Source organism: Chenopodium album, chromosome 17, assembly GCF_948465745.1.
Source record: "Chenopodium album chromosome 17, dcCheAlbu1.1, whole genome shotgun sequence".
NCBI lineage: Eukaryota > Viridiplantae > Streptophyta > Magnoliopsida > Caryophyllales > Amaranthaceae > Chenopodium > Chenopodium album.
Genome location: NC_137850.1, coordinates 29,799,796 through 29,826,150, shown reverse-complemented (window position 1 = coordinate 29,826,150; position 26,355 = coordinate 29,799,796). Strand labels below are relative to the sequence as shown.

The window sequence follows — 26,355 nt, the reverse complement described above, 5'->3', positions numbered from 1 at the left end:
AAGGAACGAATGGGTCTTTAATAGAAAATCTACCCCTATCCTTAACCATGTGATTGCTGGAAAAGCTTAGGCTGCTAAGCTATCCTTGCGTGGCCCTGGTTCTGCAACATCCAACAATACCACCATCACCAGCCAAAACATTTATGTTAGCTTGGGCCTAGCCTGTACATAATAGTTGATGCTTCTTTTAAGGAACAGAGTTTTGCCACTAGCATTGCTTGTATTTGCAAGGACCAGCATCAAAATTGGGTTAAAGGCATTGCATTAGACACTTAGGCAAACTCAGCCTTAATGGCGGAAACAATGGCAATCTCTACTGGTTTTGCCTGGGCCATCAAAAAAAGGCTTGGACGGAGGGAGTTCACATAATATTTGATTGTCAGAGGGCAGTAAATGGAGTTAATCAGCAAAACAAGGCCTTTAATGAAATGGGGAACCATTATCTGTTTTGCAGGGACGTGTTAAGCAAGATACCAAGGGAAAAGTTGTTCAAGGGGCCTAGAGACCAAGTCAAAGGAAGCAAATGTGGTAGCCAAGCAAGCTATGCGGCATCTAACACCCTCCTCTAGGAATGATTGGAAATTTGATAACATTTTGAACATTTGTGTGCTAATTTTGCCTCCTGCTTCGTGTAGTGATTATTGTAATAGCAATACTATTTTATTTGGCAGCAAACTTATCTCTAGTGGTAACCAAGTATGTAATTTGGGTGGTAACACACCACTTTTGAACCCGCCTTAGCTGAAGATGGTGGTGTTATCTGAGGCTTGTGAACTGTATGACTGTTATGGTTATTTAATCTAGTTCTCTTTCTACCAAAAAAAAAAAAAAAAAAAAAAAAAGGGAATTACTTGTATGAAATTTACCAACTCTTTTAGTTAATGTAATCATTTTTAATTATTGTACATAGAAAATAACAAGAAATTAATTATCAATTCAGGATGAAGTTATTCAATCATACCTTAGCCTGAATGAAGAACACCAAAATTTTGATCGAAAAAAAGCAAAGAATAATTTTGGATATGTTATTGTAGAGTTGTTTAAAGGGAACCCCCTTATGCAAGAACAATTGCATAACGAGGGGTGAGAGTGTAATTGCACGTAATTTAGTACTTGATTTTAGAATAGTACCATTGAGTGATCAATAGTATCTTTGAGTGATCAAATAGTACCATTGAATATTTCAGTGATACTACGTATGCATTCAGTGGTACTATGTATGCATTCAGTGGTACTAACAACGTGGATATATAGTATCACTAAATAACTAATGGTATTATATAAACTTTTAGTGGTATAATTAGAAGTGGTCCCACACATCTTTCTCTTTCTTCCTTTCTCTCTTTTCCATGTGACCTTTAATATCTTAGTATTTGTTATGCATTTGCAAATTCATAACAACACTATATTAGTACTTCCTCGTTATTGTAGATATTAATCGATCCTTATTAGCTTCAAATTTCTGAGCAAAAATCTTAGGATTTGTAACAATTAGGAATTCAATGAGATAATCATTCTCAATAAAATATGGGCGCACGAGAGATGGAATGTGAGAGGTTTGATCAAAATGGGGTTTTAACTTTGTAGTTTATGTCCTTTAATTTTTAAGTAGTAATTAACTAAGGTTGGTGGTTATCTTAACGACAAGTTAATTACCGTTAACAAAACAGCTTATGAAAGACATATATAAAACAATACATAAAACTTGTGGGCACCGTGTAGAAGTTTGGATTTAGAAGAGCACAACATAGAAAATGCAATAGTTTGGGGGTACCATGTAGAAAACCCCTTTTTTATTTATATTAGGTAACTTTTGAACATATTGATGTAACTTTCATTTATTTTAAGAGTACATACAATAACTACCGTCCAAAAAAAAAAAAATCAATAACTATTATGTACCCGATTTTTTTTTAAAAAAATGTTTGTAATTAAAGATATATTAATAACACAAGACGTACACTCATAAACTTGGAACTACCAACATTGCTATTATTAATAAAAGGCATGTTAATTTTTTTTTTTATATCCCGATAACTAAACCATCATAAAGCTGTTAAAGCTACACCACCATTTAACCATCAAACCTTCCAAAAAAAAAAATTTTAAAAAAAATTATAGAACTAATGGATCCAACCATATACGCCGAAGAAGAAGCAAAAGAGCAACTACTAGAAGCACAAGCTCATATATGGAGTCATGTCTTCTACTTTCTTAAATTCATGGCCTTAAAATGTGCAATTGAACTAGGCATTCCAGACACCATTCATAAAAATGCCAAACCAATAGACTCTTAAAGAGCTAGCCAATTCACTTCCTATCCTCCCTAACAAAGTTACCTCTCTTTCGCTCTTAATGCGCCTTCTTGTATCCTCCAAATTCTTCTCTATGAAAACTATAGCCCACGGGGAAGAAGGATTTGTTCTTACATTGAGCTCCCAACTTTTGTTGAAAGATCACCCTCTTTCGCAAACTCCCTTTGCTCTTACAGTACTATCCTTACTAACTGAACCATCTAGTCATCTAACTAGTTGGTTTCAAAATGACGTTAAATCTGAATCTCCTTTCCAAATTTCTCAAGGAAAGACGTTTTGGGAAAAAGCTTTACATGAGCCAAAGTTCAACGAGTTGTTTAATCATGCTATGGAATGTGACTCTCGATTCGTTACGAGCTTATTGGTGGTAAACAAACAATTCAAGGGATTATTGGTTGACGTTGGCGGCGGCAATGGGATGACTGCTAAGGCCATATCCGAGGCCTATCCATCGTTGGTATGTACTGTACTTGACCAGCCGCATGTGGTTGAGGGATTACAAGGGAATGATAATAGTAACGTGGTGTATGTGGCTGGTGATATGTTTATGAACGTCCCTTTTGCTGATGTTGTCTTACTTTAAGGTGAGGTGCTAGTTGTCTTATTACATCTTTCTTTTAATTTGTTTGGAGTTTGGACTAGATGAAACTAAAGTCTATATGATCAAGAGTTTGTCCAAATAAAAAATATTATAATTTGTTGAAAACCATCTTATAAAAACCAAATTTTGTTGAAAACCATCTTTTAAAATTTTTTTTTTTTTGTCAAAACACACCTGTATTAAAAAAATTTTTGTCTAGGTACACCTGTTTTAAATTTTTTTTTGTTAAGTCCCACCATTTCCCCGGGTTTCGACTAATTACTTACATTTCCAGCGTTGACTAACATGTGCACCTCACGTGACCCACTTAACTCTACTTTTCTTTTATTTTCCCCCCTTTCCCTCCATTCATTCCCCTCTTCGTCACTCCTCTTCATCATAATTTGGTTTTTATAACCTTTTGTAAAATTGCACGGAAATGTAAGTGACAAAGGGGGAATGAATGAAGGAAAAAAGGGGGGAAAATAATAGAAAAGTGAGGTTAAGTAAGTCACGTGAGGTACATATGCTAATCAACGCTGAAAATGTCAATCAATAGTCAAAATTCGAAAAGTGGTGGGATTCAACAAAAAAAAAATTTAAAACACGTGTGCTTTGACAAAAAAAAATTTATAAGATGGTTTTCAACAAAAATTGATTTTTATAAGATGGTTTTCAACAAATTTTCCTAAAAAATATCCACTATTAATATTTTTTAACCTCAAATTGGTAGAATAATTGTATAGTATACGATCTAAAAAGAGTATCAACAAGACAATTGTTTCTTTCAGATCTCATATTGGTATAATACTTAACCAATGTGAAATTTTAATGTACCAATGGACACTTATTATTATCTTTAACGATGAGAGTAATAATTGACGTGTAATTCTTTTATCCCTGCCCACATTATAATGGCTACACTTACACCTTTGTTGTTATTATTTTTTTTTTTGAAAACTAGTTGTGGCCCCGTGCGCTTCGCGCACAGTCCCCCAATGGTGGTGATAATTGTCCGTAAATTATGTATACGGTGGTATTGTTACATGTTTATTATGTTTTTGAAGTGTCTAAATTTGTATGTATTTAAATTATTACTGCCAATGTAATAAAGAAACATTGAAACCTAGAAAAGCAAATGGCCTTCTCCAAGCTATGCTTCAATTATTGTTTGGAAAGTGTTTAAACTATGTATGCATTAAAATTATTATGATTAAAAGTAATTTAAATTTACAATTTTTGCTAGATTTTCAATAATTTGATGTGTTGTCCAAAATAACAATTTTTCAAAAAAATTTAAGTCTGATAACACTCACTAATTTCATAAAAATCATCATATGAAAAACAAAAACAAGTAACTTATATCATCATATTAGAAAGAAGTAAACTAAAGCATGCTAAGTTTGATTTTTTACTAATACAAAATAAGATTTTCCTTAACAATAATTCACTCTTTTATTAAATTAACTAATGTTAATAATAGAGTCAATTCATTTTATTATCCTTTTATCACTTGTCTTAAGTAAATTCATATATCTTCTTCCTCATTGTTGTTGTGTACCCTCTATTTTCCGAAGCCAATTGCGCTATTTTCCTTAAGTGGTCTTTCTCTCTCTATTGCTAATTGCCCTAATTTTCTTGAGTCATCTTTCTTAAATGGTGTCTCCCTCTCTCTCTCACACACACACACACATTTTAGTAAGCCTGGCCTTTTCCTAAGCTAATTGTATTTTTCTAAGATAATTGTCCTAATTTTCTTAAGTGATCCTTCTCTTTCTATTTTAAGTTAATTGCCTTTATTTTATTTTATTTTATTTTCTAAGGTGATCTTTTTTAAGAGGTCTCTCTCACTCACTCTTCCTTTCCCTCCCTTTTCTAAGCTAATTGCCCTAATTTCTCTCCGAGATCTTTTTTATGTGATCTCTCTCTCTCTCTCTCTCTCTCTCTCTCTCTCTCTCTCTCTCTTACACTCACTCTCTCTAAAGTGTTTTTTCTTCAGAAATTAGCTTAAGAAAACGTAATTAGCCAAAATGGTCCAGCATCATAGTAAGTCTTTTCCATTGCTAATTGACTTGAGTTTTTAAAGTGGGCTCTTTTTTTCTCTCTTAAGCTAATTGCCATGTTATTCTTAAGTGATATTTGTTGTGTGGTCTTCTCTCTCTCTCTCTCTCTCTCTCTCTCTCTCTCTCTCTCTCTCTCTGGCATTTTAATAAGCCTTTTTCCTTGATAAAAAGAGTGTTCTTAAGCTAATTGTCCTAACTTACTTAAGTGATACGTAATATCTCTTATGTGGTCTCTCTCTCTCTCCCCTAAGCTAATTTCCTTGATTACCCTGATTTTCTTAAGTGATCTTTTTAAAATGGTCTCTTAATTTTCTTATGTGTTCTTTATTTTTTTAAAAGTGATCCTGGCCAACTTCTACATCGATTTTTCCTCACAAAAAAAATGATTTTTCTTCTTCAGTGATCTTTCTTAAGTGATCTCTCTCAAGCATTTAGCAAGTCTTTTTCTTATGCTAATTTCTTTTATTTTATTAAGTGATCTTTCTTAGTGGTTCCTTTCTCTTAAACGACTCAATATTTCCTTTTCTATGTTACTTTAAAAAATAGTATTAAAAGTATTAATTTTGGTTTTGTTGATATTATAATTATATCCAAATTGTTTTTATGGTTTTGTTGATATTATAAAGGCAATACATGTTAGCTTGCCCCTTATTCTTAGCGAAGGTAATTGTGTTTTCTTAATTTAATTGTGTTTTCTTAAGCATTTTAGTAAACCTTTTCCTAAGCTAATAATTGTGCTTTTCTAAGCTTATTGCCCCCTTTTTTTTTCTTCTTAAGTGTTTTTTTCTCCAAAGCTAATTGTCCTAATTTTCTTAAGTGATTTTTCTTAATTGGTCTCTCTCTTTCCCCCTTCTATCTCCCCTATATTAATTGACCTGATTTTGTTAAGAGATCTTTCTTAAGTGATCTCTTTCTCTTAAGCTAATTGTCTTTATTTTCTTAAGTGATCTCTTTCTCTTAAACTAATTGTCTTTATTTTCTTAAGTGATATTTCATAAGTAGTCTTTATCGCTCTCTCGCGTGCATTTTAGTAAGTCTATTTCCTAAACCAATTGTCCTAATTTTCTTAAGTTTTTTTTCTTGTCTTAAGTCATCTCTCTTTCCCCTAAGATAATTGTCTTTGTTTTTCTTTAATGATCTCTCTCTTCCTATCTTTAGTTCCTTAAAATATTGCAAATGCATGATTTGCAAAAATATTCAATGTATTTCGTTGAGATGATATTAACAGGATGGTGTAATAATTATAGTTGTTTAATAATAAGAAATCAGCTCCATAAATTGAGCAAAACAATATGAAGAAATTAAAGATTTATATAGACTATTATGCACTCCGTATTAGAAACCAACCTACAAAATAAATAGGTATGCAATAGAGTAGTATAAATTTTGATTGCCAAAATCTAAATTATAAGGTTAATTTTTAAATTACCACCCAAAAATGTAACCATTTTCGAACTAACCACCCGTTTAATTTTTTATTTTAAATTACCACCCCTTAAATTAAATAAATGCTCAGATTACCACCCATTTCAAAAATCCGGTGGATTTTCCATCTATTGGCCCCACCTAACACTTATTTTGACTCGTTTGACTGATTTTTCGCCTATTTTTCTCTTTAAAAACGCTTTCTAAACTTTAATTCACATTTCCTTCACCAAATTCTACCAAATTTCAAAGAGAAAAATGTTGAATTGAAGTTAGGAGAGCACTTTTAAAAAGAAAAATCGGGGAAAAAAATCAGTCAAAAGGGTCAAAATAAGCATTAGGTGGGGCCCACAGACGGAAAATCCACCGGATTTTTTAAATGGGTGGTAATCTGAGCATTTATTTAATTTAAGAGGTGATAATTTAAAATAAAAAATTAAACGGGTGGCTAGTTTAAAAATGGTTACATTTTTGGGTGGTAATTTAAAAAATTTTCAAATTATAATCCTAAAATAAATAATTTCACATCAAACAAATCCATCCATTTCAAATCTTGTCTTTACAACATCACCTCAAAAGAGGCGATGTATACAAATTATAATATTAGCATCATAATAGGTTACTCGATATAAAAAAAAACTAAACTATATAAACAATACCTTCACATAGTTTATGTATAAATATGTAAATTTATGAATCATTGATTCGTCAAACTAAAATACGTTGAAAGCACACCCATCGAACTCTCAATTCATCAATCCATCACCCTAACTTGAAAATTGGCAAATATAAGGTAACCTGCAATAGAGCATTTTTCATATTTGTAACAATTAGAAATTGATGAATAAAATTTAACTGTCCTTAAACCAGTACAATGCTGGTGTATACATGATTACCTAGAATATTGCACGAGGTGGGCTTGGAGCACCATCTTGTTAACTACGGAGTAACAAACATACTATTCATATTTTCTTGGTTAAAATTATACTTCCATCACCTCAAATTAAGATGACAATTAGAGACGACTAATCACAGACGATTGAAAATAATGATATGAAACAGTAGAAAACTGCATCATAGAAAATAAGGTTCACACCTAGTCCTTCATTATAAGTTACAAACAAGTCTTAATGTCTTTTTTCAATCAGATGTCTGCTACAGAAAATTTATCCAAGAATCTAACTGATTTCCAGATAAAAATATAAGTTACACAGTATAAATTAATCATTACTTCATTAGTTTCCTTTCTCAATTTGGGAAATCTAGGCTCACAGCAACCCATTTGTTCTCACAAACTTGCAGCAAAGTAACCCCCTTGAGAAGATTAGCTATTTCTGGAATATTGGAATATAGGAGTAAACTCTGACGCGGTTGCAAAGCAAGAAACTCATTGCTTCAGAATCTTCTTTCTACTTCTCTGAACTCAAAGGTTTTTCAGCTCAAGCCATTAGCCTTTTCACCAGACAAACATAAATTTCCCTAGATTTACCTAACAGCACAAATTATTTATTTATAACAAGATTTAGAAACTATGCAAATTACAGGGGGTAAATTGGAGAAAATATACCATAATTCACAGATAATACAGACGATAAAACTATGTTTAGAACAGGAAACCTGAGAATGGCCCCAATGCCAATGTAAAGTAAGTGCTCTACTGAGACATGCATTAATTAATTTCTTTTACAGTTTTACATCTAATGTTATTGTTTCTGGACTAAATTCTTCACAAATATCTTGAAGTGAAAATATAAGGAGATAAAAATCTACCTATATTTGAACCAAATACATTACTTTATATTTGTCTGATATAATAACAATGTGTGTTTGCAAACAACATATTATATCCAATTAAATTGTACACATCAAATTATTAACCGACCTTAGGTTTTGGACTTGTTTCCTTGAGGAGCTTCTTATGGGGAAATTACTATCAACTTTTCAAAATACTTTCCATTTTTTCAGATGGAAAAATGGTTTCTTCTTACTTCTTTTCTTACAAAAAGCATCATTATTTCAGCAAAAGCAGCAAATTTATACTACTTTAGTCTGTAGATAATTAACAAAATACCTCATAATCTCATATGATTACTTTTACCTAATCCCTAACATGTAGGCTTACATGACAAGGAAGCATCGGCAAATGTAATAAAACATATAATAGTAATACAAACTGAAACCGATGCAAATAACTTAGTTTTCCTTGATTACCCAAAAATAAATTTTTTTTTAAAAAAAAATGATAGATTAATTCTGAATTCTGAAAGGGGCTTACCCTTGATAAGAGAACCATAATCTTCTGTAGGGTTGATCTTTCCGTGCTTTTTGGATTTGGTTTTGAGTTCCCTCCCTTAAGCTAACTTAGGTCCAGTGTCCTCTTTAAAATAGCAAATGCAAACCATGCAATTACATATAATCACAAAATTGATTATGCAAACAAAATAGTATAAAGTGATTAATCTTGTTATATGATTAAATGTTCTATTGTAACCTGTGGAAAATTTTCAAGGGTAGTGAAAGCAATGGCCCTCCACAATAGTAATATTCAGTTTGAAGCAATAACGAAGCAGCTGAATCTTTTGACCTTTGATCCCACTGCCGCATCTAGCCATAGGGACACGTTTCTTCTTTGTGCGGATCTGGTTCAGCCTTAATTGGTACTACATCTGGAGGAATCTGTTGGAGGTGGAGACGGAGGCAAAGCTTCCGCTGATCAATTACCATTTCCATTTTCATCATGTGGATACATATTCTATCACAAATCTGTCACAACACAAAACAAAAGCATAAGTTAACAATATCAGCTATTGTTTAAGATTTGAGATTTTATTATTCATTATGTTTATTATAATTTCCAATCAAAATAGAAGTACTCCTCTGATGCTCTTGCTTCTTAACTTCTGGCATTTTCTTGGTGACTGCTTTAATTATGTTAAGCAGTTCAATGTAACTTTTCTAACCTAAATCCAACTGTACTGACATGACAATAACCTGTGTTTTGTTCGTAACTAGTGTCAAATTGGTACAACTGTAGATTAAACCTAAAACCATTAAACCAAATCTCGTAAAACAGAAATGATCTCATACATAACAATACTCTAAAATACAATTAAACTTGAAATCTATCATGAACTCCTATCTAAATTATAAGACAGAGTATGAACTCTAAAACACCATTATTAAGTATCTTTTTTCAAATCAAAGTTAGAAACCAATCCCATATTCAACCGCTTAAGAAAATTATAGCAATCATTTAAAACAGTTAGAATAAAACTAAAGATTAGTCTAAGAGAATTTCAATTTTTTATATGTGACAAAGTTTCACAATTTATTTACTCAATAACTGAAATTCATATAACATATTCTATTCAATAAATTTAGCATCTAACAATCCTAAAAAATTTCTTCTTATTCAATGCCTTCTATGAAATCTAGAAAAATTCCCCATGGTTACCAACTACCTTCTTAATTGTGTTTCTCTCTCTCTCTCTAACTAATTGACTTGATTTTCTTAAATGATCCTTCTTAAGAGGTCTCTCTCTCTCTCTCTCAAGCTATTTCCATGATTTTTTAAGTGATCTCTATCTCTCGCACGCGTATTAGCAAGCCTTTTTCCTTAGCTAATTGCACTGACTTTCTTTAGTGATATTTCATGTGGTCTCCTATCTCTCTCCAAAGCTAATCGCCTAGATTTTTTTGGTGAGTCTTCTTAAGTGATCTCTCTCACTCTCCTAATTTGATTGCACTGATTTTTCTTAAGTGATATTTGGTAAATGGTCTCTCTCTCTCTCTCTCTCTCTCTCTCTCTCTCTCTCTCTCTCTCTCTTCTTCCTAAGATAATTTCCTCAATTTTCTTAAATGATCTTTTTTCTTAAGTGATTTTTCTTAAGTGGTCACTTTCTCACTCTCTCACTATTCTAAGCTAATTGCTATGATTGCCTTGATTTTATCAAATGATCTTTCTTAAGTGGTCTCTTTATTTTCTTAGGGGATCTTTCTTTTTTTAAGTTACCTTTCTTCTAAATTGATCTTTCTTCTTAATTGTTCTTTTTTAGGTGATCTTTCTTCTTGAATGATCTTTCTTTCTTCCTGAGTGCATGGTCTTTCTTCTTAAGTGATCTTTATTAAGTTCTCTCTCTCTCTCTCTCTCTCTCTCTCTCTCTCTCTCTATATATATATATATATATGGAATTTAGTAACTTTTTTCTAAGCTAATTTCACTTAATTTCTTAAGTGATATCACTATTTTTGTTAAATGATCTCTCTCTCTCTCTCTCTCTCTCTCTCTCTCTCTCTCTCTATCAATCAATCTATCTATCTCTCTAGTGATTTTTCTTAAGAAATTAGCTTAAGAAAATGTAATTAGCTTATGTAGCCATTTTGATCCTTTTTAAAAAAAAAAAAAAAAAAAAAAAAAAAAAATTATGTGGCCATCATTTTAGTAAGCCTTGCAACAAAAGAAGCAAAAACAACAAAATAATTACCAAATGACAATGAAATTTAAAGAAAAGAAAATAAAAATACAAAGTAAAAATGCTTAATATCTATTCCTCGAATATACTTTAAAAATGGCTTTAACAATGCTTTTCTATTTATTGCTATGTCTCTCTATTTTAGGTTTGGCTTATAAAGTCAATTCCTACTTGATCCTACTCCCATCTTCTCTTTTTATCACTCGTCTTATAGTTCTCTTTAATTTTTCCCTCCTTTTCATTGTTTGGTATCTTCTCTTGCATATTTCTCCATCTTTACTATCTTTTTTCTCCTTCCTATCATTCTTCCTCGAAGCTTTTTGATACGTTTTCTTCCATCTAGCTCCTATTTTACAGTTTGAACACTTTAGTTAGTTTAATCCTAATTACCTCCTACCCCATTTTACCTTCTTTAGTAATTATATTTAATGTATTTTATAATCCTCCTCAATTTCACTCTAGAAATGGCCTCTTAAAAATGAACTTACTCTTTCTTTCTCCATTCTTTTATAAATTTGCAAAGTTTATAGTCAATTCCTAGTGCATATATATATACCTAGCTCACTTAGTTCCAAAAGTTCATAATCCAACCTTAAAATAATAAAAATAAAATAAAAAGAAATTTGTTAGAAGGCACAAGTTTTAATCTTCCATTAAACAACTTTACTAAACTAATCAACAAATAGTTTCTATTTTTCATATAACAATCTTCCAAATATGGAAAAGAAAAGGAGCAGAAGAGTATCATGCCCAATTTCCCCATGGCTCCACCTTTAAAAATCGAAGAATACTAAACATGTGCTCATATTATTCTGAAAACCAAAAATCAAATGTAAGTCATCATAACTTGAACAAAGTATAGTTCTCGTACATGATTTAAAGGAAGCATTACACAACATAAGATGGTATGTATTACATTCTAACTGCAGATAAAGCATTACACAACAGAAGGCATGTATTAGATTCTAACTATAGAGAAAGTATTACACAACAGCTGAAGGTATGTATTACACTTTATCTGCTGAGAATTATATAGCAGCAAAATACCCAAAAATTTGCCTGGATAAACCAACAAATATAGCAGAATATTAAGCTCTCGGATACCAGTTTCCTTCTGGGCATAATATTCTTTTAAGATCAAACGAAAATCATAGATCATTGACACTTTAGAACACCCATATCAATCCTTGAGTGATTCCCAAACACTTGCAGTTTTGACAAAAAGAAACAACAAATTACCAACTCCATTCTTAATTTCACCCCTCTTTTCATCCCTCAAATATTAGGTTAATCTGGGTCTCAAATTTATTTTGGGATTATATGATGAGTGACCTTTGTTCATTTTAGGGCTAAAACAATATTATACAAGTGACCTTTGTATAATCAAATACAATATTATAATCAATATAATCAAAAAATTGAGTTGATTAACTCAATATTATATGTTCCATGACCTTTGTTCATTTCACCCCTCTTTTCATCCATTCAAATATTATCAGCTCCTTTACATAACCCGGTATGTACACTTCATAACATGTTTCTATTTCAAGTAAAATTTTTCTTTTCTCTCTTCACCTTCATCACATGAGCTCCTACAATACTTCTAAATCTTTCTGTCTGTCCACCACCATAATTTTTATGGGCAGAAATAAATATTCTAGATATTTTAACCAAACAAAAATATGATAATATAATTAAAGAAAGGGTGGTACACTACACAGACTGGATTAATAAAACAACGGATATTAATTAGAATGGTAAAGCAAAAAGGCAATATATAATAAGTAAATTTCATACTAATAAGAGACGTCACAACATCTCATAAAAGGCACTGCTTTATGGAACATTGAAAATTTCATAGTAGGTAATCAAGTTGGCTGTACTGAGTATTTATTTTAAAGCTTTGTGATACAATGTTTTAAAGCGTACGATCAGTAATCTAATAGCAAATTTAACTCCTTTGCTAATGCCAATTAAAAGGATGCACCTAAAAGGTCATTTATTATTAAGTGTCATCAGGAAGAAAGCATAAAGTACATGTAACTAACATTAAAAGTTTACAGAAGACATAAACAAGGCATATGTATATAACTACATGATGTATGATCTCTAAGAAAGAATCTACACCCATCATTAAAAGTTTTTGAAAAAATAATTCATCATGACTTTTATCAAAGTGAAAAGACTTACCCAGCAGGAAGTAGTAACACCAATACATATGACAAGTATTTGAATTTCACACGTGCATGTTTGGATGTTCCGACATTTTGTGATGCTCCAACCACCCAAATCGAGGGCGTGAAAGTAACATGAACCCAAATAGAAATCCTGATATAAAGCCTCCAATGTGGGTAAAATTGCCAACATGAGGTAGGATTCCAACTGTCAAGTTGATGGCGATCCTATGGTCATAAGTGTGAATAAAGTAGAAGCCTAGAAGAGCGTAAAGAGATTTAAAGAGCTATAAACATGAGGTGTGCTCCAATATATTACAGAATACCTAAAATGAGCTATAATGACACAATCAGGACATAAATCCTGGAGTTTTCAAAAGGCTCCTTCTGTAGAGTAGATGAAACCTTAATTTCAGGATTATCTTCAAAAGATGAACTCTTAAAGATAAAACTTACCTATTTGAACGGTGAGGATTCTGAGGTTAACATTCTGCAGCACACTCCATAAGAGGGTGAATAGCCTGAACTCGTTCCTTCTACTCGATCTCCTCTTTTGCTCTGAAATTTAACAAAGAAGTCAGCAGACCAAAAATACAAAGTATGATCATTCTCATACATAATCAGCTATACCTATCAGAATCAGCTGTCCAAGCCTTGAGATCAAATCTCATGCCTTAATTTTTATACTTTGCTTTGCTTCAAAATGTCAGCAAATATGTAGCCAAACTCATCCTTCCAATTCCGTACATAATTCTAAAAAGGAAAAAACACATATTCAGAACAGAATACTTATTTTAATGCCCCGTGAGCATTGATTGTGTTCAATCAAAATACAAAGTAGCAAAAACTCTACAAAAATTAGAAAAGCATAAACACAGAAAGCAGCAGCTCATAATCCATGGATATTGTTTGAAGCCCACATGTACCCACACTGGAATTAACGAAAAAAATTATTGCAGAGAGTACTAAATCATCTTAAAATACTTCTTATAACTACCATTTCCCCACAAGAAACTCAGACTAATCACATAAAGTCGTATCAATTTAGTGACATCTTTCATAGTGATAAGCTTGTGGGTGATTACATCACTATTGCTCAAGGAGGACAAAGCTAAGAAAGTTTACTAATTAATAGAATTTTTGCCAATAATACATACCTCCAAGTGCTCTAACATCAACGTCAAACACAACTTACAATTATAACAGCACAAATCCAAAAATATAAGGATTATAGATGCAACTACAATCTCATGTTCAAGTACTTCAAAAGACAGTAAAGTGTTTGATTGTCTGAGTTGTGTGTTATTCCTATGTACGTAGTATAATCTAACTATATTTCCATTCGTATTGGACTTAAAATATATGCACAATGATTTAGATTGCCTCACTCAGCATAAAGATTCAAATTAAGAAATTTTGTAATGAATTACTAACTCCACCTTTGTAAACCCCCATGTCACAGGCTACATCTTAACATTCTGTATTGGAAAGAAGTAGCATCCTGATCACAATTTTCAGCCCAACTCAATATAGGAAAGAAGACAAAGACCATAAAAGCTCAACTCTCTTTAGTACTCCATCCGTCCATTCAAATACAATTAAGACTTATAAGGCATTTTACTCACTTCAAGCTAGCATTTGTTACAAGAATTTTCCATATAGAAAGCTTTTGCTTGGATAAAGATGGAAGATAGTGTAGATTTTTCTCAGCAATATCAATTTTTGGATAAGCAATACCAATATCTTACAAATTATAATGTAGTATAATGCAAAAGCTACTATACTAATATCTTATAACAAGATATTTTACATTGGATAAAAATACTTCGTACAAGCAGAGGGGAAAAAAACTATTATAAGATATGCCAAAATGTTAAATTCTTGGATAAAAAATACTATTTTGTACCTATGTAAGATATAGCTTTTCCCCGGATAAAAAATATTATTATAGAAAAAAGTATTAAAGATTTCAAACCTATATTTTTATTGTTTCAAGAAAGTCGTAGCAATTTGATGGTAAGATTTTATAATGTTATTATTCTTGCTATAATAACATTATAAAATCTTACCATCAAATTGCTCATTATAATTTTTCATAGCTTCAACCATTAAAACCAACAGTTCGATAAGCCAGCTTAGAAGAACCCTAAATAAACTAAACTGACAATTAATTTAACAAGATTATTGGGGAAACCTTAGTTATTAAAACCAATAATTCGATAATCTAGCTTTGAGGTAACTAATTCAAAAGTTAAGATACCAGGAACCTCTCATTTTCTCACAAAAATTGTGACCTTCACATACAAATGTACTACAGCAAAAGTAGTCAAATATAATAATGCAAGGAACAACAGTTGACTTTTAACTTTCACATAGGTGCTAATTGGACAGAGGGAATTATACTTTCACAGAATAACAGGTCCAAATCCAACTTGAAACAGTTTCAACACAGAATACTTTTGTTTAGTATTCGATTACTGAAAGATTGAGTCCAAATGTGTGTGCCTCTGTGTAAGAGAAAGACAGAGAATGAAAGAGAGATATGGAGAGAAAGGAATACAAGAAGAGAATACGAACCAGGGTTAATGGGGGCAAATGTTGTCACTGACTTTGTTTGAGTATTGGAAGCTGGCAAAAATATTTGCAGACATCTAAGGACTCCTGAGCATAAATTGATTTGTTTTCACCTACTAACAGATTTAGATAACTAAGCAAAATAACCAACATAATTAGAGCGTTGTGATGAAACACTGAAATTACCAAATCAAGGGTAGTAGAAATCAACATATTTGTTAATTCATTTTTTGACTTCCTAACTTTCATATCAAAATCAAAGAGACCCCAAGAAGCACCTTTGATAAAAGAAAAAACACAAGATAAATTGAGCACAGATGGGAGTGATTTTTCTCACGGATTCACATGTGAAATATTTAGAAAGATATGAAAGAGCCATAACCTAACATATATTCCTATGGAAAATTAAATGAATTTTCTTGGCAGGTATGGTTAATTTTACTTGTCTGAGCTTGAAAAAACATGAAAGTAGTGAGATTGACGAATACAGATTACTTAACAAAAATTAAAGCAGCCCCATCAAACAAAACAAAGTAAAAAGCTTTAAGCTTACTACCTGTTCGCATAAATCCCAGAAAATAAATATCATTGTGAAAAAAACTGCTCTTCACTGGGTTTGATACAGAGAGAACAACAAAGCTCACAAAGACCCAACCTAACGGCCGTGTTAAATACTCACATCCAAAAATCTGCACATAAACCAAAATCCCATCCCAGAAATCATATCAAGAATCATAATCTAGCACCGACAAAGCTCAAACAATCACCCAAAACTAACACCCACAAATCCCCAATTCTCATTGCGAACTAAAATCAAAACCCTAATTCCCAAATTCAACAAAATGAAAAGCACATATCCCAAACTCAACACAAAAATCCAACCTAGAAATCACATTTAAAACCATAATTTAGCACCGACAAAGCTCGTATCATCAAAGAATCAAAGAAAACAACAAAAAATAACACCCAAATTCAACAACATTCAAAACCCCATTTCCCAAATTTTTAACAAAAATTAAAACCCCCTTTACCGAATTCATAAAAAAATCAGAATTTCCGTTACTATAAAAATTCACACTTAATCAATCTTACCTTGGCTTCAATGGAGGATAGAAAGCTCAAAGCACGCTTCAATGGAAAACTCGGAGTAAGCTTCAATGGAAGACTGAAAGTGGAAGGAAAATAGAAGAGGAAAGAGAAAGAGAGTAGGAAGAGAGAACGGAAATGGATGAGTGATGGAGAGGGGTTTCGGGAATGCAAGGACAGACGAAGATGAGGGTGAAAGAAAATGGGAAAAACTGTTCAATGGCAGAATCGCAAACAACATCTCAAGCCGAGGGTAAAACCGGCAGCACACTGACCTTACACAAATTTAAATAGATACGACAAGTGAAACGAAAGAAAGGCCAACCTGGAATTTATTTGTTCAAATCAATTGAGCTCCAAACCTCAAAAAAAATTTAAATGAAAGTGTTCAATCAAACTCTAACAAAGACATGGGATCTAATATATTTAATTTAGATTTTAATGTGTGTGTGTGATGAAGTTTTCCTTATTCTGTCATTCAATTTGAATACGAAATTGAATTAAAGTACAGTTCATAATTCTGCCATAGTCTCATTCATAATAAACTAACTTTAATTGAGTATGTTTTCAACGTCATGGATTTTAATAATCTAAATTGGATTAATCAGCATCAACACGGGCAAGACGCAACACTGCACAAGGTACAACTATACAACAATCAACCCAATTTCTGAATTATAAATTTCTTTAATAAAACCCTAAAAGTAAATGATCGAAGGATAACTCAGCAAATTTGTAATTAGTAAAGAGTAGCTCAACCAAAAGTAAGAACGAAAACAAAAAAATCATAATTACTAAACGATCATATTAGCTCAACCAAAAATAAGAGCAAATAACAAAATTTAATAGAGTTTATCAAATCAGAATTCCCATTTATAAAATCAGAATCTCATAAATCAATCAGAAGGGCCATTTCTGATTTCATAAATGTTCGCTAAATTAATAGAATTTATGAAATCAAAAAAACATGATTTGTGTCTAATGGAGGGGTGGTCAGTTAATCGACCAATCCAGAATTTTGATTGTAATTTAGAGTATACTAAAGTGACTCCATTATTAAGAGGATGAAAAGCATGTTTATGTTTAAAAATTGAAGCACAAAAAAAAAAAAAAAAAAAATATATATATATATGTAATAGACTAACCTAGAGGGATAGTATGGGAATTTTAGTAATTTTAGCTTATTAGGGTTAGTAGTCTTTAGTATAAATAGAGAGGTAAGGGTAAGAAGGTAGGCAGGCAAAAAATTGGATGAAACTTGTTGAGAGTTGTGACCTCAAGTCACTTTTGGAGAGTTGTGAGCTAAACTCACTTTTGAAGATTGATAGCCTTAAGCTATTATCCTATCTTTTGTAACCTTTCAACCATATTATCAATCAAATCCAAGCTTTAATCTTCAATTACTTACATTATTAAATCAGATTATAATCCCAAAAAAGCCAGTGCATTACAATATATATATATATACCGACACAACGGCACTGCAGTAAGTCAGAGGATCTTTTTGTAGATCCTTGAGTTTGTTAAAAAAAAAAACCCCTCTTCAACGCCATTCCCTTAAAATCTAAAAAAACCTAAACAATTTATCAGATTAACTCAGATCTTAAAGATCCAACATATATAATTCATAAAAAAAAAAATAATAATAAAAAAAACATAAAAAAAACCCTAAATCAAGCTAAAACATTAATATTCAAAATTAAAATTAAAGATGATCATACCTTAGAGAAGAAGAGATAAAATTATCTATCCGTTTCTCTAATCTCTGACTAAAAATCGCGCAAAATTGAAGAAAAAACAAGAAAGCAAAAACAGGAAAGAGTTAGATTGAAGAGTACGGCTGATGATGAACAAAGGAAATGAGGGTAAATGTCATTCATAATTGAAACTCTAACCTTTAATTTGCTCCATACCTTATTTAATAAGTCCATCCCAACCAAAACCCTCAATATTGAAATTGATCAAACCACCAAAGCTACAGCCTCCATCTTCCCGTCTCTTTGTCTTCTTGCTGCATACCAACAGCTAACAAAACACATTAGATTCCCCTTTATCCTAAAATCCCTAAAATCAAATACACACTTGAGTAGAACTAACGTGTTGCTAGATTCTAGTTGATACCGCATAACTCAACACATGTTGGATGATGCAGTTGTAGCCAAAAAGCAAACGGAAAGCAATTAAAATTAAATAGTGGCACAAAGACGAACATTAAGCCAGAGGTAAACATTAACGACGAGAACAAGAAAATAGGAAATAGATCATATGCAATAAATGAGCAGAAAAAACTAAGATCCTTCCTGTCTTTTACTTTGTATTCTAGTGAGCCGAAGATACAAGATGCAAGGTTCATTAGCTCTTAAATTGCACCTGGAGAGACTATATATATGCCATTTTAATTATAGAGGGAGAACCATTACTTGTAAAATTTTTTTTTTTTTTTTAAAAAAAAAACACTATATTTGTTTTCAATAGAAGGAGTTAGAACAATAATAATAAAAATCACCCATTATTAATCCCAAATAGCAAGGTTGAGGAAAGAACTTATCCTAGTAGTTAAAGACTATTTAAGAGGGTTATTTCTTATGTGCATGTTTACCATATAGGAGCTAGTACATTAATTCAGAAACCAGTCAACACTTGATGAACTATGACTTAATTCATTATAACCTCTTCATTTTGACCATATTAACAAGACACACCCATTGGCCATCATTTGTGATTTGAATTAGGAAAATATCAACTTATCATAATTTTTACTTATTGATACAATGATATTAATTGTCTAAAGTTGCACATTGACAAATGTGAAAGTCATACTAAGTAAACAAAAAGCTAAAAATGCTAGACTCTACCAAAAAGTAGTCAAGTTCTCCAAAGAACATAAAACAACTAAAACATAGATCTTAATGAGATAAATCACATAAGTGCAAGCACAATATATACCTATAAAATGTTGAGTCAGCTTCAATTTCAACAACCTTGGCTTAGTATGATTTTCCTATTCTACGTGGTCCATACAAAAGAAAAGCTATAAACTTCAATGTCAAATGGTGCACAGTCAATGTCAAAACTTAAGTACAACCTGTAAACATAATCAAATGGTGCAGTCATCAAGCTCTAAAATAATAGTTTAGCATAAGTTCAAAAGGCTAAAAAGCAATTAACCAAATGAAGCACTTAAAACCCACTTACTGTTATTCCTAAAAAAAAAAAAAAAAAAAAATCAAAACAACCAGAAAAGCACAATTAGCAATTGCGACTGGAAACTTGAATGCCCGCTAACTGCCGCATGCCGAAAATAGAAACACCTGTAAACATAGTCAAACGACACAAAACCATTAATCTACATATATAAACCCAAAAAATGCAGTAACCAAACTCTCATAAATTAATTAATTTAAATACTAATATCACTAACCAAATGAGGTAATCAAATGACACACCACTTCGTTAACAAAATTGTAAACCTAACCTAATTCATCAACTGAAATCGCTACAACGTACCTTTTCTCTGAAAATCGACCACCTAACCGCCATTACCAAAATCACGTTGCGGTATGTAATTGAGATTGATCAAACCCTCAATATCGAGATTGATCAAATTACCAGAGCTACAGCCTCAATCTTCACAACTCCTCATCTTCTTGCTGCAGACCGACAACTAACAAAACGTATTGGAAACCCCTATATCCTAAAACCCCTAAAATCAAACACAATTGAAAATGAATATGAAAAATGAAATCTGTTAGTAAAAACCCTAGATCTACCAACCACCCCACAAACAAAGCTCTGAAATCGTGGAACCCTAATCAGAATAGGTAACACCTTATCTATAATCTCTACAAAATATATGAAGTTTTTTGAAAAAATTGAAGGGTAAGAGAGAATACCTTCGATTAAGCTCCAATTGAAAAATAATCCCACTCTAATTGCAGTATCAAAAGATGGAATCAAACCTTAGCTTCAATAAACTGAAAAAACTCACAGCACGCTTCAATGGAAGTGAGAAATCTCAGAGTACACGAGTAGAGAGAAAGTGAAAGCGCTTCAATGAAAGTGAGAGATGATAGAGTATTGAGTACACGCTACATTAGAGGAGAGAGAAAATGAAGTTGAGGTGGAAAGGAAATGAGGGTAAAGCAAAAATGGCACAAACGTAGAATAAACCCCAAACTGAGGGTAATTTTGTCCGTGCACTGGCCTACTATTCATAAGGAACAGTTCCGCCAAACTTCTCTCTTTTTAAAGAGTGTAGATTCAATATAACATAATTATTAGTAGGAAAATTAGAATAAATAATCCCAACTTTCGTCAATTTTGGTAGAATAACCTAACTTTGGATTATTTTTGAATAATCCGAACTTTGGGGGGGGGGGGGGGGTCGTCTTTTTTTTCAATCCCAAACCGGTCAACAAAAGTCAATGACCTATTGTAATAGGTTATATGCCACGTGTCAAGCTGCAATTGGTCCAAAAAAAAAGAAAAAAAATAATTAAAAAAACCCAGAAAACCCTTATTCCCCTATCTGACCACCGTAACCCCCACCACCTTCCACTGCCAGCCGCGCCAACCCCTCCCTTCCCCTGCCCAAACAGCGCGCCGGTTTCCCCCCAAACCCTCTGTGCCGGTGTTTCGACCCACTTCCACCCCAATCCCCTCATTTTCCATTCGAAACCCTTCCCTCACTCCCGAAAACCCCCAACAACCACTTCCTCATCGTCGAAAACCCTAGCGGCTTGGGTTTTCGATGGTGGGGGAAGGGTGTTTAGGGGTTTTCGGGAGTTAGGAAGAGTTTTAAAGGGTGTTTCGAGTGGTGGTGGTGGCTGGAAAAGGAGTTTCGAATGGTGGCAGCTGAAAAGGAGAGAAGGAAGGTGGGTCGCATCACCGGCGTTGGGGGAGGGGGGAAACCGGTGTAGGGGAGGGGGTGTAGCAGCAGCCGCTGGAGATAAGGCTGTGGGTGGCCGAATTTGGGGTTTGTCTGTTTTTTTTTTAATTTTGTTTGTTTTTTTTAATTTTTTTTGTTTTTGTATTTTTTTAGCAATTAACGCGTGACACGTGTCACTTTTATTATAAAAAAGAAAAAAAAAACCATTCAACTGGTAACCGGTATTTGGGATTGAAGAAAAAGAAGACCCCCCCTAAAGTTCGGATTATTCCAAAATAATTGAAAGTTGGGATTATTCTACCAAAATTGATGAAAGTTGGAATTATTTTTTCTAATTTTTCCTATTATTTATTTGCTATTCCTTTCAATTGAAAATTGCATTCTTATATTCCCCCGTCTTATAATAGTAGATTATGTTAATTTCATTTTAGGTGTAGGTTTTCTAAAATATTGTGCATCATTCAAATCTTTCAATTTTTTATTACATGGTTTGGTTCTTCTAATTTTGTTTAAAATTATCTTATCTAAACTTAATTAAATTTATATGACCATTTTAAAAAGAACTTAATTTAACTTATGTGAAAATACATTGTTAGATGATGATAAAGGTAACGATTTGTGACCAAAGATATTGTCACGGTATACAAAGCATTATATTTTATTATTGAAACTCAAACAACTCATTTTTCTTTTACGGATTTGTTTAGTCGACAAACTTTTAAATATATCGGATGTACAATAAATATTGTACATCCGTTATAAAGTTACCCCTAAAATTAGAAAAAGTTACCCTAATATGAATAAAAGTTACGGAGTATTTATGTTTATTGATAAAAGTTTTTTTTTTTTTTTTTTTTACATAGAATAGAGAGCTGTTATCTTATTTATTTTTTATTTTATACATAGAATACAGAGCTATTATCTTAGAATAGAGAGTTGTTATCTTAGATAGGCGCTCTATATTCTATTAGATGTAGATTGCCTCAAACAGGCGTTCTGTAGACTTTACATAGGGCACCTCCTCAGAGGAGCGCCTCTATACCCTATTTTAGGCAATGTGTATTCCCCTTTTTGTAGTAGTGTGTGTTCAAATCTTGTAATAAGCATTTTTATTGATATGGCATATAATCTTGTAAAAGGTGATGTAGCATATATCTAATGTGTGAAGGGTGTTACGTAGCACATATTCCGTTTTAAAAACGCTTTTTAATATATGATAAAGTATAGATAGATATAGATATTTTAAGGTTCCTTAAATTAGAACCCACTTTCCCCTTGCCATTTGTAGATCGTATTACATCCACTTTTGTTGTCCATATATAGAAGTATATAATAAATTATCAATAACACGAATAACGTGAGCCTAATGTTTGTACTAACCAACTATATGCAGTGGATTTTACATAATTGGAGTGACAATAATTGCATTAAGATACTAAAACAATGCAAAGAGGCAATTCCTAGCAAAAGTCAAGGTGATTATCATTGATATTGTGGTGGAGCCCAAATTAAGAATTCAGAGCATTCAAATGCCAAAATATTATTTAACGTTCATATTATGTCACTTTTTGGAGAGGGAAAAGAACGAACTGAAGAAGAATGGAAAAAACTATTTGTTAAAGCTGGTTTTAGTGTTTATAAGATCCTTCCTATACTTGGTTTGAGGTCCGTTATTGTTCTTTATCCTATATGAGTTGTTGGTGATGAATCCTGTCTAGCACGGACTCATGGGAAATGTATACTCTCTTCGTCCTTTTATTAGACTCTTATTTTTAATATTTATTACTTACATAATAAAGAGAAATGAAACTCTAATAAAAGGACATAAGATTGTCTTATTTGAGTGTATGTATGTCATAATACGACATAAGATTGTCTTATTCTATGATTTTAAATACTACCTCTATTTTTCTTATTTATAATAATAAACAGCTACTATATGTGAAATATAAAAATATTTTTTTGTTACAAGTAATAAGAAACGGAAATTGTAGATGTATTCTTTTCTTACAGCTTTCAATAGTTTGCTTTGTACTGAAAGTTACTTAGCTAGTTATCTTTTAAGCATTTAATAAAGCAAAATATTTTTTTAATTAATATTTGGAATTTATACATTGAGACGAATACGTTAAAGCCACATATAATTATAATTGGCAAAAAAAAGCCACATAAAATTGTATACTCCTTCCATCTATTTTTATTTGATGGTTATATTTGACTCTTTGTTGCATCGTTGTAGAAATTTACAGAAGCTAAGGTTAGTATTTAAAACTATACGTCGAGACAAAAATAACATCCCACATGAACTGATCAAATTAATTTTACTAACTTGAAATTGTATTGGCTAAAAAGAAATTATTTATACAAATTCTTTATTAAAATTCATCATTAAAGTTACTGATTTTTATTGAATTGAAATTATTTTTACTCAATTGAAATTATTTTTACTAAATTGGTTTTATTTTTAAAGGCCTAAATTTAAAGAAGAAAGATGATAGAAGATTTGTAAAATTAATTTAAGTTCAGTAATTTAATTTCATTCAGATAATATAATTTCAGTTCTGGAAAAATAATATCAGTGTAAAAATAATTTCAGTTTTGCAATAGTTTGCTGATGAAAGTCAAATGTGATTTGGGTAAAAATACCCTAGGCCAGTTGGCCCAATCAGAGTCCGCCACGTGTCACTGAAAGGGGCGCCACCTTGGACCTCTCAGGGAACGACACGTGGCAGACGGATAAAAGGACCTGGGATTGGCGGCTTTCAGGCCCAAATCCCGAGGTCTGCAAAAGCTGCGTGAGTATTCCCTAGGGCACGAAACCCTAGGGGGTGCACGTTTTTCGAGAAGCCTATAAATAGGAGATGACCTCCTCATTTGCGGCTACGTGAGACATCTTGACATTCAATACGAGATACGTTTCTTTTGACACTCTTTACGAGATATACTCAGTGATTACTAATTATTGTTAGAACTGTCACTCTCAAGAGAACAGTACACCCAAGCTCGGAATCCGAGCAGATAACCCTTTACATTCCGCACCTTATTCTTCGGACTTAGACTAACTTAAGCTTCGGAGGCGGACCACCGACCATTCGGTGCTCCGTTGTTTTGCAGGTACAGGCATCCAAGCGAGCATCCAGTCTTAGTGTTGTAACTCTCCCAAGGGACTCAAAAAACCCCGAAACAAAATGCATTCGACAAAACTTATTAAATCAAATAAAAGTCAAACACATTCAAACAAATGAATCAAATGAAAATCAAATACTTTAAACAATTAAAGCTTATTATATCAAATGAAAGTCTGATACATTCAACAAAACTAATTGAATCAAATAAAAGTCAAACAAATTCAAACAAAGACAATTAAATGAAATGAAAGTCAAATGCATTCAAACAAAGATAATTAAATCAAATAAAAGTCAAACACATTCAAACAAATCTAATTGAATCAAATTAAAGTCAAATGCATTCAACAAATCTTATTGAATCAAATAAAATTCAAACACATTCTATCAAAGCTTATTGAAAAAAAAAGTCAAATGCATTCAACAAAATCATCGTTCAAGTTATTGACTTAAATGAAAGTCAAATACATTCAAACAAAACTAATTGAATCAAATTAAAGTCAAATACATTAAAGAAAATGCTAATTGAATTAATTAAAGTCTAATGCATTCAACAAATCTAGCTTATTAAATCAAATGAAGTCAAACACATTCAAACAAAACAAATTGTTTTAAATGAAAGTCGCATTTAACAAAGTTGAATAAATCAAATTAAAGTCAAACACATTCATATAAAGCTAATTCAATCAATTGAAGTCAAATGTATTTAAAAAAATTTATTGAATTAAATGAAAGTCAAACACATTTAAACAAAGCTATAATTGAATCAAATGAAAGCCTTCATCCCCGTACTAGAAAATGAAGTATGAGACCGGAATTTTGTTAGTTGTAGCATCACTTTAGAGACCAAGTAAACTGTAAGAACCTTCGGTCGGAGGGGTAATGCTGTTTTCTAAAACTAATCCAACCTAAAACCGAGGAAACTTATTCAAGCTAAAGAAGCAAATCAAGCATCAGCTTATATCCTCAAGATTATATACTTAAAGAAAGGAATAGTTGTTGTAGCTACCACTTTCTAATAAGTGAGTGAGACCGGGGTCAGCAAATTAACAAAGTTAATTAAATCAAATGAAAGTCAAACGCATTCAACAAAGTTTGTTGAATCAAATGAAAGTCAAACACATTCAAACAAACAAATTCAATCAATTGAAAGTTAAGATGCATTCAACATTGCTTTTTAAATATTAAATGAAAATCAAACATGATCAAACAAAGGTAAATGAATCAATTAATGAATGCAAATGCATTGAACAAAGCTTATTGAATCAAATGGAAATCGATCAAACACATCAAGACAAAGCTTATTTAGTCAAATGAAAGTCAAATAATGCATTCAATAGAGCAAATTGAGTCAAATGAAAGTCAAATGTATACAAGAAAGCTTACTGAATCAAATGAAAATCAAACACATTCATGCAAATTTAATTGAATCAAATGAAAGTCAAACACATTCAACAAAGCTATTGAATCAAATGAAAGTCATTATGTGTAAATAGGGTTGGTAATAGTGAAAGATACTAAAATTACTTGTGTAGGTAGGGTTGTGAGGTTAGTGGAAGAGAGAAATAATAAAATAACTAGTGTGTGGCCCAGGCGATGCCCCGGATTGCTAGTTTGTATTTGTTTAATTTGCTAATCAAATTCGATTGTTTA

The 26,355-nt window shown here is 32.0% G+C and overlaps 1 long non-coding RNA gene and 1 pseudogene across 27 annotated transcripts; one reads left to right on the top strand and one right to left on the bottom strand.

Annotated features, from left to right (window-relative positions):
• Positions 1-2,126: 2,126 nt before the first annotated feature.
• On the top strand, positions 2,127-23,270 carry LOC145588801 (trans-resveratrol di-O-methyltransferase pseudogene; annotated as a pseudogene).
• LOC145589559 (uncharacterized) lies at positions 7,461-20,837 on the bottom strand. 27 transcript variants are annotated; one of them, XR_014101750.1, is made up of 13 exons: positions 20,583-20,836; positions 20,197-20,392; positions 19,636-20,000; positions 18,603-18,700; positions 18,411-18,458; positions 16,160-16,292; positions 15,607-15,736; positions 13,660-13,782; positions 13,486-13,587; positions 13,046-13,237; positions 8,875-9,146; positions 8,659-8,760; positions 7,461-7,862 (listed from the first exon to the last, which is right to left on the bottom strand). It is a non-coding gene; the product is annotated as an uncharacterized LOC145589559 (long non-coding RNA). The 27 variants fall into 27 exon arrangements; XR_014101751.1 differs by having other exon boundaries at positions 7,461-7,800; XR_014101739.1 differs by having other exon boundaries at positions 7,461-7,872; positions 8,659-9,146; positions 19,636-19,774; positions 19,885-20,000.
• Positions 23,271-26,355: the final 3,085 nt, after the last annotated feature.